Genomic DNA, 16,799 nt, shown 5'->3' with positions numbered 1-16,799 from the left:
CTGTCCTAGGCTACTGCAGGCAAGGAGCCCCCTTATTGCTTGCACCACTGCACTGGCTCCAATCTTTCTATTGTATACATCCATTTTTGTCATGTTCCTAATCTAAAAGTATGCAATGGTAACATATGCTTGGTTTTGGTGGGTGCTACATTGCTTTAAGTATTTTATTTGTATGTTGACATGAAGGTCTGACAATGAAATACTATGGTACATAGAAATAAGAGAAAATGATTAAAAAAACTTGAAATTAATTAAAAATTGGCAGTGTTGGCAACTGTTTAATATTTGTAGTAATTGGTAGTTGGTAGCAGACTAGCTTCAATCTGCAGGATTGTGATGCAACCACTTAAATAAAGCAATTAGGAAGTATAATGACATGCATATAAACTTGGAGCTCATCCAAAAAAGTAATAAAATGTGTTAATTGGTATTGAGGATTAGGACACAGTAAAATCTAAATTTATAACACTTACTATTTTAAGTGAGAATAATTTTTCTATTACAGAGACTAAGTACCTGAGAATTTCGAGAAAGTTATGAATTTTAATTTTTTTTGCAATTTGAACACATATAGAATATATTTTATTTAGATATTATGATACAGAATACATTTTACTTATTTATTTTACTTATTTATTGTGATTAGTGAAAAAAATAAAACAAATTAAGTATTTTACTCAAGAATTGAGAAAAGGTTTTATTAAAAACATAGAGCCAAAAATAAGCAAAAAATATTTGTCATTATAATTGCGACATTTTTTATGTGAACATAAATACACTTTTATTTGCCTAAGAATAAATAAGGCAAATAGTCTTTTGTGAAATTGATTTTATGTTAATGGAGAAGTATGAAACAGGTGAAGTAATATAGTAATTTAACATTTAACATCTTGGGAAGAGAGACCACATTTTATTTGAGTATTATTTTTGCAGTCATAGACTGCAATGTTTGACTTATTTACATTTTACTTATAACCATTTTCACTCTTATAGATATCCCATTAATATTAAAATGTAATACTATTGATTTAATTTGAAGTTCCTTACTAAAATATTTTTAGTATTTATTTATACCGTATTTTCCCGCGTCTAAGACAACTGGGCGTATAAGATGACCCCCTAATTTTGCAGTTAAAACATAGGTTTAGGCCTATATTCACTGTATCAGACAGAACGTTCCTGTGCTGCAACTGTATGTCCCACAGTGAGCCAATCACAACAAGCAAAGGTTCAAAGGTTCTACTGTAATAGACTTCCTCTCTGACTGGCCAATCTGAGCAGGCTTCTTACAGTGTAGATTCGGGTTTAGAACATTGTCTAATTTGCATGCATCAAAAGCCTGCTTGGATTGGCTGAGTTAAAGAGGCAGTCTGAGCAGCCTGGCAGTGATTGGTGCAGGATTGAGTTGGAAAATTTGTTTTGTGGCAATATTCAGACAATTTTCGTTTAGCGGCATATTGAAACATTTTTCGGGATATACTCGGCGTATAAAAGGACCCCTGATTTTCGGTTGACATTTTTTGTTTGTTTGTTTCAAAAGTCGTCTTATACGCCGGAAAATATATATATATATATATATATATATATATATATATATATATATATATATAATAAATTGTAAAGGAACGAAGAGATAGCTCAGTGGGTTGAAAGTTTCCCACACTTGAATTTCCTGCGACTGCAAGGTCTTCTGAGCACAAACATGAATGGCTCTCGAATACTGTTGAATTTTGCCCCCCAAAATAACATGAACAAAAAAAATATCCTTTGCCCATTTTTTGTTTGTTTATTTAAGGCCACACCTGGTGGTATTTAAGACTTAGCCTGGCTCTTTAGTCAGAAATCATTACTGATGGGACTCAGGGAATCATATCTGGTAGCAAGAATCAAAACAAGGTTGGCCATAAGCAAATCAATCAACCTACTCACTGCAGGGGCCAGGGAGGTGGCGCTAGAGGTAAGGTGTCTGCCTTGCAAGTGCTAGCCAAGGAAAGGACCATGGTTCGATCCCCCGGCGTCCCATATGGTCCCCCGCAAGCCAGGGGCAATTTCTGAGCGCATAGCCAGGAGTAACTCCTGAGCATCAAAAGGGTGTGGCCCCCAAAAAAAAACCTACTCACTGCAGTACCCAACACCCATTGCCCATTTTAAAATTGTGTTATCAAGCTTTGTAAAATTGTATTATAGTATTAAAAGCATCAATATCTATCCATATTTGATATATTATTTGAAAATATTTCCCTCTGTATTATAAATTGACTTTTTACCATAGGTGACCATTTAAGACATAACATTTTTATTAATCTATTTTATAGTTTTTATTTTTTGCAAGTTTGCTGTCATATACCTCCGTTATCATGATAAAGATTTGCTTTTATATTTGTCTCTGAAATTTTTTTATAATTTTTGTTCTTCCATTTTGTAGTGTGTATAATTGTAGTTACTTCTTGGTGACAGGTATGAGATTATTTACCTAGTATGTCCTTTATGTTAACATGATTGTAGTTATCTTCAATCATATTTTTTAGTTTAAATCAGAAGTTCTCTAACATATTTTACCTTATACCCCTTTTGCACAAAACTATCAGGCTGCCCTCTTCCAAAAACAATATCTTTAATTAGGAAATAAAAATATTCTCCAATTGTACCTATTCCCCTGAATATTTCTTGTGTTCTTCACATTTGGAATCACCTATTATGGAAAACACTAAAATGCTCAATATTTTTTTATCCCCTAAAAGAAATTTTCTTTGATTTTTCTCTTTTTGGTAATGCTTATTTTGGGGAAATAACTCAAATGGTACTGGATGATGCATATAAGAAGTACTTGGCCAACTTGACTGTCGATTAAATGTTAGGACCAAGGGGATGCCTTGCTGCTCTGGCCTGCAGTACCAGAGATAAATGAAGTCACCTCAGTAGGGATGGAAGGTTCTCACTCAGAGATGTTCACGGGACTATGATGTACTAGGATCAAGTCAGGTTCAACTGTGTGCAAAGCATGTTTTCTTATTAAATGTTTCTACTTTATGATCCCTGGTTTTCTCCTCTATTATCTATAGTATCTAAATTATTTTCATCTAATTGTTATTATTTTTATAACTTTTTGCATTCTTTGAATTTATTTTGTAGGAGAAATTAATTACAGGATATTGATTCTAGATCATAAAAACATTAGTCATGTTTTGGTATGCTGAAACTTAATTTTTACCTATCCCAAGACTATTTCCAATTTTTTTTGTTTTGTTTTTTCCTTTTTTTTGTTTTTGTTTTTCTTTTGGGGCCACACCCATTGACACTCAGGGTTATTCCTGGCTATGTACTCATAAATCGCTCCTGGCTTGGGGGGACCATATGGGACACCTTGGGATCGCACCACAGTCTGTCCTAGGCTAAGCCTTGCAAGACAGACACCTTACCTCTAGTGCCACAGCTCCTACCCCTATTTCCTAATTTTTTTAAATATGTTGATTCACTGGTTATGTAAAACTGTTTAGTTGGGAGAAAACTGGTGAAACAAGGTGCTATTTCCAATCTATAAAACACATAAATTGGAGATCAGAATCACAGTATAATAGGTCATTTGTCTTATTCCTTTGATCACCAGCAACTTCTACTTCAAAAAAATAGCAATTACTAATTGCAAAGCCAGGAGGAAGCCCTGAGCACCAGGGGACTTGGCCCCAAAAGAAATAAAAATACATATGTTCAATAGATATAGGGTGATGGTCTTACATGTCATCAACCCTAGTTAGAGCCTTGTTATTACATGATTACCTGAGTTATCCCAGTGAACCACTCAAGGCCCTTAAGCAGCACTACCGTTATCCAGGTAATTTCTTACAACAAAGGAGCCAAAGAACACTATAAGGTCAGGACTCTCTGAGAAGGGCCCTCTGGCCCCCTAAGAAACATTTAGGCAATACCCTACTGAAAAAATATAAAGGAGAAAATAAAATTTAGAGTTAAGTAAAGATTAAGTCCTAGTGACTCACAGAAAAACAGTTAAATTTCTGTGGAGGTCAAAGAGGTTAAGTGTATCAATTGACTCTGAATAAAACAGATTTTAATACTAGATTATTATCAAACAAAAATGAAAATCAATTTCTTCAAAAATTATCTAATGTCCCCATATAATGTGTTCTAATTCTGTGAACTATATGGCAGTTTTCAATATCTTTTATACTCCAGTGAAGAATTATACATGTTATTCTCTGTGCAAATATATTCTCTTCTGAAGCGAAATTTTCTCTATAAGTTACAAGAAGGAAGAGTAATAAAAATATGTGTAAGCTATCTTTTTCCAATTTAATATTTTATGAATGCTTTATATGCTAAAATAATTATTTTTTGCCATTCTTTAAGTGGGTATTGCAGTTAGGAGCTTATCAGCACTTAAATAAAAAATGATATTAAGATGATTTTAAATACCTATTGGATAAGTACATGTAAAATTTTCTGGAGTATCTTATTAAAATTTTATCTCATTTTCACTTAAGCAAAACTACAAATGAGAACTTTATGATATTTGACTAATTTTTCTGATTCAAATAACTATGAAGAGTGACTTTTAGTCATTGTAGGTAAAAGCACAGATCTTGGCATTATACCTATTCTAGAAATTATTTACTATTTTAAAACTTTATTATTTTTATTATTTTGGAATTTGTCCATAATTGTAGTTACATAATTTTCTTTAGGTAATTTTTTGAAGTAAAAATAAATATTTTATTTAAGGAAGAAAAAAGAAAACATCTTTCTGATTGTGGAACTGGAAAGATATGAACCTAGGAGTTACTCCTCTTCTTTTATTGCAAATTTGTTGTAAAGTTATCAGAATAAAATTAAACCAGACACAAGCAAATCAGAAAGGAAGACATAAAAGAAAATTTTGAAACATTATTGAAATAGCATTGGTAGTTTTTTATGTCAGTTTTCCCCATAATTGCTTATGTGAGTTAGTAATTCGTTATTGTATTTTTTGTTATAGTTGTTAGATTTTCTTTGTTTTCTCAAAAAGTGATGACTATTAAAATTGTACTTCAAATAAAACAACATACTCGATGTAATGTTTATTCAATTTATAAAAATTGTTGTTTATTTGTGTCATTATTTTTGATGTGAAATCGGAGAAAGTTTGACTTTCAAATATAGATTAAATATAAATCACTACAGTAATGTTCTATATGCACCACTAAACTTTTCAAAGTAAGTAGGGGAGACACCAAGTGCTAATCTAATTCCTCAATACTAAAACCTAGATAACAGTTCCTCATTCGGTCTACCATAAATTTTGAAAGATTAGTTTAATGTAAAAATAGTTTTTCTAATGGTTGCATAAGTATTTTTTGTTAGCATCCAGCTGAAAAAATATTTGAATTTCCTGAAAATTGTATGCAAATCACTCAAATTACTTTTGTTATGGTTAAAGTTTGCACTTGACAGCCTGGGCTCAGTTATTTTTATATGATGAAATAAATATAGAAACTAGTAGATATTAGTTGAGAATAAAAACAGTAATTTAATACTGAGACAACACAAAAAATTATGCTAAATGTGTTAAATATAGTATTGGTATTCTGTTTTATAATCTTTATCATTGCAATTACTTCATATATAATTATATACATTATATAAGTAATATAATTATCATTCTTGCTAGAAAACTACATTTCAAACTAGTTTTCTAAAGTTCAGAAATCAACTATTTTTTGTAGTACACAGGATAAAACATGATTTTTTAAAACATCACTGTCCAACTTATGAATATTTTAAAGGTAATATTAAATAGTAAAATAACAACATTATTGAATTCTCAATAATCATATTTCTTGTTCATATGATTAGTTATATAAATAATTATGACAATCAACAAAATCTTCAATAAAATAATAATTTGGTCAATACAATACAACTTCAAGTTTTTATTTGTGTTTGATTTTAAAGTATAGGATATGCTTCCTTAGACTATATTAACTTATATGAGTGTTTTGATATAATTTTTGCATAAGTATGGCAAATAATGGGGTGTGCCACCGAAATCATCTTTTTTTTTCTTTTTGGGCCACACCCGGTGACGCTCAGGAGTTACTCTTGTCTATGCGTTCAGAAATAGCTCCTGGCTTGGGGGACCATATAGGACTCTGGGGGATTGAACCCAGGTCGTCCTGCGTCAGCCGTGTCCAAGGCAAATGCCCTACAGCTTGCTCCACCTTTCAGGCCCCCCAAATTATCTTATTTTAAAGAATTTCTTCTTGTTGAGTAGGAGTGGTGGTCCCATCTCAGGGCATCCCTTATTGTCCCCCAAGCCAGGAGCGATTTTTGATTTCTTCTGTTACCAAGAGTAACCCGTGAGCCTCACAGGGTGTGGCCCAAAAATCAAAAACCAAAAAGAAAAAAAAAAGAAAAAAGAATATCATCTTGCCATAAATTTCACCAGACAGCAACAAGCTCTTTTGTACACAGTTTTCGTAGTGAAATACTTTATTTAAGGTTCAAACAATCTTCATCAAATAGAGTACTTCATCAAAGTACTCATCTTTGAGTACAACCTGGGCTAACTCTGATGGCTTTAAGTTAGCCATAATTACTCTATTATGCTTTTCAAATATTTATTTATAAAGTGTGCTAATGCTCCTCTAAGCCTACCAGGAGTATCTGAGCACAGAGCCAGGAGTATCCCTGAGAACTGCAGGGTGTATGGCCTCAAAACAAAATGAAATTAACAAACAAAAGGACTGACAAAAAGAAATTGAGATGGAGTGGGACTTTTAAAAAAAGTTGAGACAAAAGATTATGGAATAAGTTTGGTGATGTATTTGGCTACATGTTTCCAGAGGTTATTCCTGTCTTTGTGATGGAACCTTAGTGATGCTCTGTGATACCATATGTGGTGCTGGAATTTCAACCAGGTTCAGTAGCAGGGCAAGACAAGCAACTTACCTTCTATACTATTTCCCTACTATCTGGCTACAAATTTTTGATTGAGAACTTGTTAAAAAAATAACTTTATTCTATGAAAAAAAAATCTAAAGATTGTGCAAAATGAGTGTATGTTGACTCTTATGAACACTTTAAAATGAAAAAGTTAAATTTTGTAAGAACTCCAGGGATTGCAATGGGAGAATAATTTGAATAAGTAATGTCTAGATGGTGAGAAATATTTAGATTATAATATAGTGTTTCTTTTTAAGATCTCTTGAATAAAGAAAGTTGATGAGAACAATGTCTATTGGTTGGCCATATAGACCTTGTAACCTTGGATAGTAGACCTATAGCTAGTAGACTTAAAACAATAAGTTAAGACAGATTCATTTTAGTATAAGAATCTAGGAATTATAATTTTTCTAAGTATTTTGATGACTACTTATAGTGACAGGAAAATGTTTTTAATCACAATTAAGAAAATAGTTCATAGAATATTTTGTCACTAAGAAGAGTAGGTGGTCACTTCTCAGAGAATAGTACCTAGTTTATAAGATGACTGGCCTTAGTGTTCCTAATAAAACAGATGTGATTTTTGTCTACTTTCTTTATTTTTTTTCTCTATTTTTAGATACTCAATATGAGTCTAAGAGGCATAATCTATTATTAAAATAACGAATGAGATTATACCATGACAAATATGTCATTAATAAATACCCATTATTTATATAAATAAATATATTATCATTTAAGGTTTAAGTATATAAATATATGATACCTAAAAGAAAAAAATGTAGCTCTTCTGTTTGTGTTAAAGCCTTAACAATGTCTGGTTTTCTTTTCTTTTCTTTTTATTTTATTTTTGGGCCACACCCAGTGATGCTCAGGGATTACGCCCAGTTATGCGCTCAGAAATTGCTCCTGGCTTGGGAGACCATATGGGGCAGTGGGAGATCGAACCAAGGTCCATCCTATTTTGGCCACATACAAGGCAAATACCTTACTGCTTGGCCACCACTCTGGCCCCACAATGTGTGTTTTTCTGTAAATGTTCCTATAAGTCAAGGTAGTGGTACAAAACTTTTACATATATTTTTACTTTAATACACATAGTTTTGTGTAACCTCATTCTGATTTCTTGTTGAATTAACTAAAGAAATCATTGAAACTTTCAAGCTGACAAGTTAGTAGCATAAATAAAAATTTATATTGATGCATATGTGATCTAGAATTTGCAGAAGTTATGGTTTTTATCAGATCTCCCTTTAATTTATCAGACTGACTTTAGGAATAAATTAATGAATCCTATGAATGAATAAAATGTATTAGAAAGTCAAGCAACCCTAGATATGCCCTGCTAGAGGAAATTATTTAATCCTAGTACAACAGAGCATCTTTGAATTGTTATGTGTTTTGCTTTTAATTATGTATTCATTACAATCATGGGATAAGTTATACAGATTAAGTTTTGCCCAGTGCTGTATTAGCTTTCTTATAGAACATCTTCTTTTTGGAGGTGAGGTCTACACAAGTGGGGAAAAGGAATTACTCTTAGTAGCATTCCTGTAACCATATGGCATGTGAGGGATCAAACCTGGATTTGCCACTGCAAGGCAAGTGCATTACCCACTAGACTACTTCTCCAGGCCCTGTACATCATATTTTATAGTACTATAATTTGTGTCATTTGCATATTCCAGTACACTATTTCATTGATCTATTGACTATGAGTTAAATAATAAGTAGATTATTAATCAATAAATTTTGAGTATTTCAGTGGTTCTACAAAGATCATTTTATTTAGAATGTGATAAATAAAGTTTATGCAGATTACAGGAATATGAGAAATCATTGTGAGTAAAAGCTAACATCATTCAAAATTCATAGTCATACAAATCATGAATAATCTACTATTTAAATGTAATAAACCCATTTGTAAAAATTAAGTTTTAATAATGTTTCAAATAGAATTTAAATTAACTAAATTTAAATCACAATAGTTATACAATTTAATGATTGTTATAAGTAGAAGAAATAATAATTAACTTTATAATTTCCAAATGAGTGAGTATTAATATATATGCTATAGTGTATTTATTCAATATTATATATATGTTATATATAGTCTATGTGATATATAAACTTTAGTGTATATATTAAAGGTTCAGAATCTTCAAATGCTTGAATTTGGTAGCTTGTTATACTAATCAATATGTAAAATCAACTTTAGATTCACATAATTAGGATTTCTTGAAGGAATCACATTATTTGATTTAGAAATTTGCCAAGAGAATAAACTATTAAAATCTTTGACAAAGGGAATTAGCATCATAATTATCTGACTTTATTGTTACTCTATTATTTAATAACTTGCCTGTGTGTAAGACCTAATGAACTGACATAAATAAAAATATAGATATATTAAGATTCAATTATAGATATATTAAGATCCAATTATTGCTGGATTTTATTAACAAGGCTAATCACAGAAAAGAATGTCAGTAATTTAAACCAAGAGCAATTCTCAAGTATTTAATGTATCAGTTTTCAGAATACTTTTTCTCTATAGATTATGCTTCTCAATTATGTATTTCTGTTCTTAAGCTGAAATAAATACTAAATTACAATTTAAGTCCAATGATTTTACCATTATTTCTCGTTAATTCTATTATTTTTAAAATTGTCCTCATTTGAGGTTACTTATCTTTAAATATTAGGAGGATTATATTTGGGGTATTCTTCCACTTTCCTTTATGAAGCAAAATCCATGAAGCAAAAAAAAATTAAAATTGACACTAACTCTAATATGAATTACATAAAATGTTAACATTTAAGCAATTACTGGTAATATTATTTATTGGCTCAATTCCTCTCTTTCTGTACTTTGTTGTTGTGAAGAGCTGGACCACACATTTGGTTACAGTGCTCCTAGCTATGAAACAAGAGGATGTCATTCTGTGGTACTAGGAATAATTTTTGGATTTCAATCACCATGTTTACACTCAAATAGGGATCAAAATTTTACCCTTATTTTGGAAAGAGAGGGATTATACTAGTTAATCACTTTCCTTCCACTTAATCTTTTTTATAAAGTCAATGCTAATGGGATTCCTTTTTTGATATATCTTCCTCCATACACTCATCCATTTCTAATCTGAATGAGAACATATTTTTCTAAACAAGTAAATTATAAGTTGAAAATTAAATTACATTTGTAATTATATAAAATCATTTTATAAAGTACAAAAACATTGTGGCAACAGATGATGGCTGGAAAAAGTCGTTCCACTGGTGAGCCTGCAACAATAGTCATTTTAGAGTGTAGGCACCAGATGTAAGTCTCCAACTTAAGATGATGGGATAGCGAATACTAATATTTAACTGAAGTATGTTTTAGTGCTTATACATTCTCTGAGGATTAAGAGACTGAGAGTATGTGCAAGTCAGTGTGTTGTTGCTTAAAAAAAATAGAGATAGCCATCTCAAAGATGAGTCCCAATCATTAGGGTATGTTTAGCAAAACCTCCTGGAATTGATACTGCAAATATAAATCCCCAGTAACTGTGATGATGAGCCTACCTGTTGTTAAATTTAAATAATAAAAATTACCAGTCACATCCAGGCTTGGAATCATCTTCAGTTGTCACACATCAGCAACACTAAACACCAGGGCACAGTTCTTGACACCTATGTTTCATGTAATAGAAGCTTTAGGTCACTGATGACCTCAAATGCCCAGAGATATTGCAGGTACGCACACAAAAAAGAAGCACAGATACCACTTAAATTTGTAAATGTGATTTTTGGGCTACACCCGGTGATGATCAGGAGTTATTCCTGGCTATGTACTCAGATAACATTCCTGGCTTGGGGGATCATATGGGATATTGGGGATCAAACTCAGGTTCGTCCTGGGTCAGCCACATGCAAGGCAAATGTCCTACCACTGCACTATTTATCCGTCCCAGACCAGAACTTTCTAAACTACAAGAAGATAGAATTTGATCTCAGGGCAATGAAAAACATCTGTTCAATAAATAAAAGTTAAAGGACCAGAGATGTAGTTTAAGGGATGAGTGTCCAGATTTAGTTCCAAGCTCTACACACAGTCTACCACAGTCTAGATTAGCGCTGAACTATACTGAATGTGGTCCTCAAAACAAAGGGAAGAAAGAAGGGAAGGGAGGCTAAAAAAGTTAAAAGTTAAGCAAGTTAAAAAAATAGTGGGTAGTATCAGTAGGTTATAGGATATATATGTATATATATATGATATAGGAGATAATAAATATAGATATAGATATAGGAGATAATAGAAATATGGGTAGAAGACTGGAGAAACAGAGAGAATATTTGAAATAAAAAATATCCAAGTACTTGAGGCTGGAGTGGTGGCACAGCAGTAGGGTGTTTGTCTTGCATGTGGCTGACCTGGGACATATATGGTTCAATTCCCCTAAGTCCCATATGGTCTCCCTAGCCAGGACCCCAGAGCCAGATGTAATCCCTGAGTGTCACTGGGTATGGCCCAAAAAACACAAAATAAAAACAAACAAGAAAGAAATATCCAAATACAGTCCCACTCTGAGGAGAAAGAGATTGGTACTAATAAGAAAAGCCCAAGAAGATAAATCTACGCAGATATATATGAAGACACATCATAATCAGAATGGCAAGTATCAAAGAGAGAGACTCATGAAAGCATTAACATTTTTTGTTATATGAAACCTTGTTGGATGACTTCCAATCCTTTCTTTTCAAGTAAAACTACAAGCCAATCAATTCTAAGTGCTAATTGGAAGTAAACTGCTCAAAATTATTTTATCTTGCTAGGTTATTGATCTCTCAAATTAGAGAGTGATCAAAAACATTCAAAAGCAATCTATTTACCAATTTCAGAATAGTCATTCAGCATTTTAAATGTTCAAACACCAATCCTACCACCAGTGAGACCTTCCCTTTACCAGTGTCCCAAATTTTCCACCTCCACTCTAATTTACCCCCTTGCAGGCACAAATTTATTTCATATTGTTTGTTCCAACAAAATGCAACAAAAGGCAAATGTAATGATCAAAATTTAGACCAACTAGGATCAATTTATAATAATCTTTATATACCCACGGTGTTCATAAAGTTAGTTTCTAAGGGTTTACTGGGCAACAGTTAGTACTATTTGAGCCTTCTGAGTTACTGTTTAAGTTCACTAAGCTTGGCTGATTCTATGTAACTTTCCTTATAACATTCCCTTTGATACTGCTGGATAATGCTACTTAAAAAATTGTTAGTTGTCTAATAGATCTATAGATCCTGGACCACAAGTGGCTGTGCAGTACTGAATTTATGGATCTGAAACAAGTTTTGTGTCTTGACCTTTTCATAAATGTAAATTGAAGAACTGGGTCATTTCTATAGGAGGGTGTAGATCAGGGGTCTCAAACTCGCGGCCTGCGGGCCATTTGCGGCCCTCTATACAACATTTTGTGGCCCACGGCCAGCCTTCAAATATCACAGTATTCACAATTATTCGCTTACTGAATAATCGCAATAAAAATCGCATTAGTAAGAACAAATCGCATTAAACATTCGCATACCCCGAGCAGTTCCATTTGGGGTATGCAAATGTTTAATGCGATTTTTTGCAATTTTTTTTCTTACTAACACGATTTTTATTGCGAATATTCGGTAAGCGAAATCCCTTATGCGGCCTTGCCTCACCCCGACTTTGCCTCCTGCGGCCCCCAGGTAAATTGAGTTTGAGGCCCCTGGTGTAGATTGTGGTGTTGATGCTAGGCTTCAGTGATTTATGCAGAAATGTGAATCTTTCCTTCCCATTCTGAGAATACCACAAACTTCTTGGGAAGTATCAGTGGCCATGTTTTTTTTTTTAAATAGTAGAGGATTAGGCCATTTTTTCTGCTAATAAGATGGCTGCTGTAAGCAAAAATTTGCTGGGTTTTCAGATGTTAGGACAGGTATAAGGCCCAATAACATTTCAAAAAGAGTCTCAGAGTTTTCATCTCAATAATCTGCTGTCAGCTAAGAGATTAAGCTGCTCATTTTATTTCAATTCAATCATTAAGTGTGGTTGTTTCTACTAGAAGATGGAAAGATGGAAAGCATGGGGCTATGCTCCTGTGGTTCATGAAGAAAGGAATTTGATCTCATCATTTTGATAATTACACAGAGGTGCCACCCAGGATCACACTATCTGGAAAATATAGATGACCATTAATTTATTTTGAAGCTTGATAGGGGAGCCAGCCTATATTTTCTACTTAGGTTATTTCATTTTTTTATGTATATTCTTATATTTTGTGTAAAAAACATTAAATGATGAATATTTGTAGAATTTCATTTCTATATGTTGGAACTTTAAATTTTTATTTGTTTAAAACCAATATTATTTCCACACCAATTATAGAAAATGTACCATTTGAAGATTATCATCTTACAATTAGACCATCATGACTCAAGTTTATCCTTAATTTAGTTAAAATTCAGGAAACATTCAAAAATATTTCTTTTCTTTTCTTTTTTTCTTTTTTGGTTTTTGGGCCTCTCCAGGTGATGCTCAGGGGTTATTCCTGGCTATACACTCAGAAATCAATCCTGGCTTGGGTGACCATATGGGACACCATGTCTGTCTTAAGCCAGCCGCATGCAAGGTAAACATTACCACTGCCACGACTCAAGCTCAAAAAAAATATTTCTAATCGAATCATGTAACAACAAGAAAAATACTTCTATTTCCTTTAAAATGATCAGAAAGAATATTGCTCCATTATCTGGAATAAAATTACGAGATTTTGAAGAGTGTTAAAAATGTGAGAATTTTTTTAGGAAATGTTTGGGTCACACCTGACTCTGCACTCAGAAATTTTTGCATGGGCTCATGGAATCATTTAGAAGTGCCTGAGAACCAACCCTGGTCAATACTATGCAACAATATGCGAATTGCCCTATCTTCTTTTTCACTCCAGCCTCCAAAGTGAAGATTTTATATAGTAATAATAATTTTTCTTAACTTGTGTAAAGATTAAACAGCTTAAGTCAGATATATGGCTAATATAATTGAATTAATTTAGTATACATGTTGTCATTTACACAGAGATAAAGAACAGTTGGAAGAAAATGATTAAATTCAGTCTTGAAAATGGTTTACATCTTTAAGTAAGTATATGTCTGAGGTAATAGAAGAAATCTAAGCATTTAAGAAATTTAAAATCCATTATTAGTGGAATAATAAGTTAGCCCTTCCTATTATAAAATATAAAAGGAAGATAAGTCTATTTTGATTCTACATGGTATTTATCAAAATACAAATTGAGATGTTTTAAATAATATAACTACATCTCTTACTGACTTTGTTTCTGTTCTCTGAAGCAGATGGGTTTCCAACAACATTATCCTGTCAAATGTTGCCTTTTATTGACAAATATATCGATTTTGTGATTAATGTACAACTCATCCTGTCATTTACTAAAGGAGACATAATTTTAGTGTTAGTGTAGCACGATCAATAGTTCCTTCAACATTTGTAAATCCCCACTGTTACTTTGAGTGACTTAGTGTAAAGAGTATTTATCTCCTGGTAAATAGAGAAAAATATTGCCCATATTAACAAAACAAAACAGAATTTGTGAGTTCTGGGGATCAAAGTGGTCTATATTGAGCCAACAGCATCAGTGATTCAAAATTAGATCATCAAAATATTAGTACTATTATCACATCAAGATACTTGGGGACCATTGGAGTTTAGGGAGAGGCTTACAGGGCTAATTAATATACATGCTTCATACATGGGAGACCTATGTGCTGCATGCTGAATTGTCCCATAGCACTGCCCAGAGCATCCATTGAGTACTACTGGATATGTTATCCAGAACCTCCATATAAGAATCCCCAAAATTAAAAACAAATTTTTATTATTTGGTAAATAGATATAATTTGACAAAACTCAATTATGACAACTCTTGAGAAAACAAAAGTAAATGGGAATTTCTTCAGCTTGGAAAAAATAGTAGCAAAAATATTTAAGTTAACATTACATTGTATGATGAAAACTACAATATATTTATTTATATTTAGCAAGGTGTGGTTGTTCATAAATACTACTTAGCATTGTACCAAAAGCTCTGAATAATTTAGAATAACTTGTAAAATATTCAAATTCACAGTTTGAACAAGTGAAAAAGTCTTTATTCATAGATAGCCTTGTTGTCCACATTACATTTTGTTAGGGAAGCCATAATAAAATAGAAAACATCACAACTATTTTAGGCAATGTGAACCACATACTTAATTTTCTCACAATGTATTCAAGAAAGAACAGGAAATTCTTTTTTTTTTATTGAAACCAATGTGAATTACAAGTCTTTCACAGTTGTATTTCAGGAACATAGTGATAGTGTAGGGCCAACCCCACCACCAGTGTTGATATCCTTCCACTGTACTTCACAGCATGCATCCCATACCTTCATGCTAACCCCTGTGAACTGCTAGTGTAACAGGTTTATTTTGTGTATAGCTTGCTATAGATTGGGTCTCTTGATTCCATTGTAAATAGCTTTGGTTTGGGTACTTAGATCTAACAATTTTATAATACCATTTAATGCTCCTGAGACCACTTGGCTCGTATGTTCCATACACTTTTTTCTTTTTTCAATTTGTAATAGGACATAGAATATGAGATAAAACAAGATGATTCATGTTCTATGGTTCTGTAACAAAAAAAGTTGGAGGCTTTTTGTAAAAGCTATAAATAAAATTAAAAGAAAGAAAAATAAAAATGGGGGGTATATGTGGCTTTTTTTTGCATAAGAGCAGTAAATGTTGGGGAAATTAGAAAGGAAATTCCCTTGGCCTAAGAGATACATGGTATATCTACCCGTGAATCATATTGTCAAATGACCCACTACAATCTCTGAGCATGTTACTTGTCAAATCCCAAGATCTTAGTTTATGATCTTCTGCTCAATCACAGTTGTCAAAGTTAGTCTTCTGTAATTAGAGATCTGGTCTTTTGCACAGATCCTAAGGCAAAGCCTAGGATAAAGTCTTTCTTTATGGTCTCAGGAAAAGTTTTGATCAGTAGTATTGGTGTAGCCAGTTTTTATAATTATAGATCTTGTTTTTTGCACAAATCATAAGACGGAGAATATTCTGATACTTTATGAATAATTTTTATTTTGACCAAAGTGGATTACAAATCATTCACAGTAGTATTGTAGATACATAGTGACATTGAATTAGGGGCATTCCCACCACCAATGTTGATAAGTATTATATGTGCTTTTATATTTTTTAATACATGTAATAGAATCTTGAAAAATTTTATGATCAATATTTTGATAACAACATTTTGATAAAAGTTTAAAGGTATACATAACTAGGAAAATTTTAGTTTAACAACATTCTAATATCAACATCCTTGAAAGTACAGAAAACTATGAAACAATATCCATATTTTACTATGCTAGGTAATTAAGATAAATTCGTGTTTTTAATGATGGACTTTATTGCAAAAGGATGATGATCGTGACATTTAATTTTAATACTTATTAATAGATTCATTTATATCAGATAATTTTCACTGCTTTATTATTATTGTTATTGTTATTATTATTATTATTATTTTGGAGGCACGACACACCCACCAGTACCTAAGCATTACTCCTCTCCCTAAGCTCATGAATTACTCTGGTTGGATTCAAGTGACCATATAGGTTTTATAGGATTTTGGGCATTGAACCTGGGTCTGCCACATACAGTGATATTCGGTGAATTGAAGAGGGACAACATAAAACTAATTAGGGTACCAGAGGATCAGGAAAAATTTTTGATGTAGAAACAATAGTTTAAAAAATTATTACTGAGAA

The sequence above is a fragment of the Suncus etruscus genome, chromosome 19 (genome assembly GCF_024139225.1).
Source record: "Suncus etruscus isolate mSunEtr1 chromosome 19, mSunEtr1.pri.cur, whole genome shotgun sequence".
In the NCBI taxonomy this organism is placed as follows: domain Eukaryota; kingdom Metazoa; phylum Chordata; class Mammalia; order Eulipotyphla; family Soricidae; genus Suncus; species Suncus etruscus.
Note: the sequence above shows the minus strand (reverse complement) of the source record.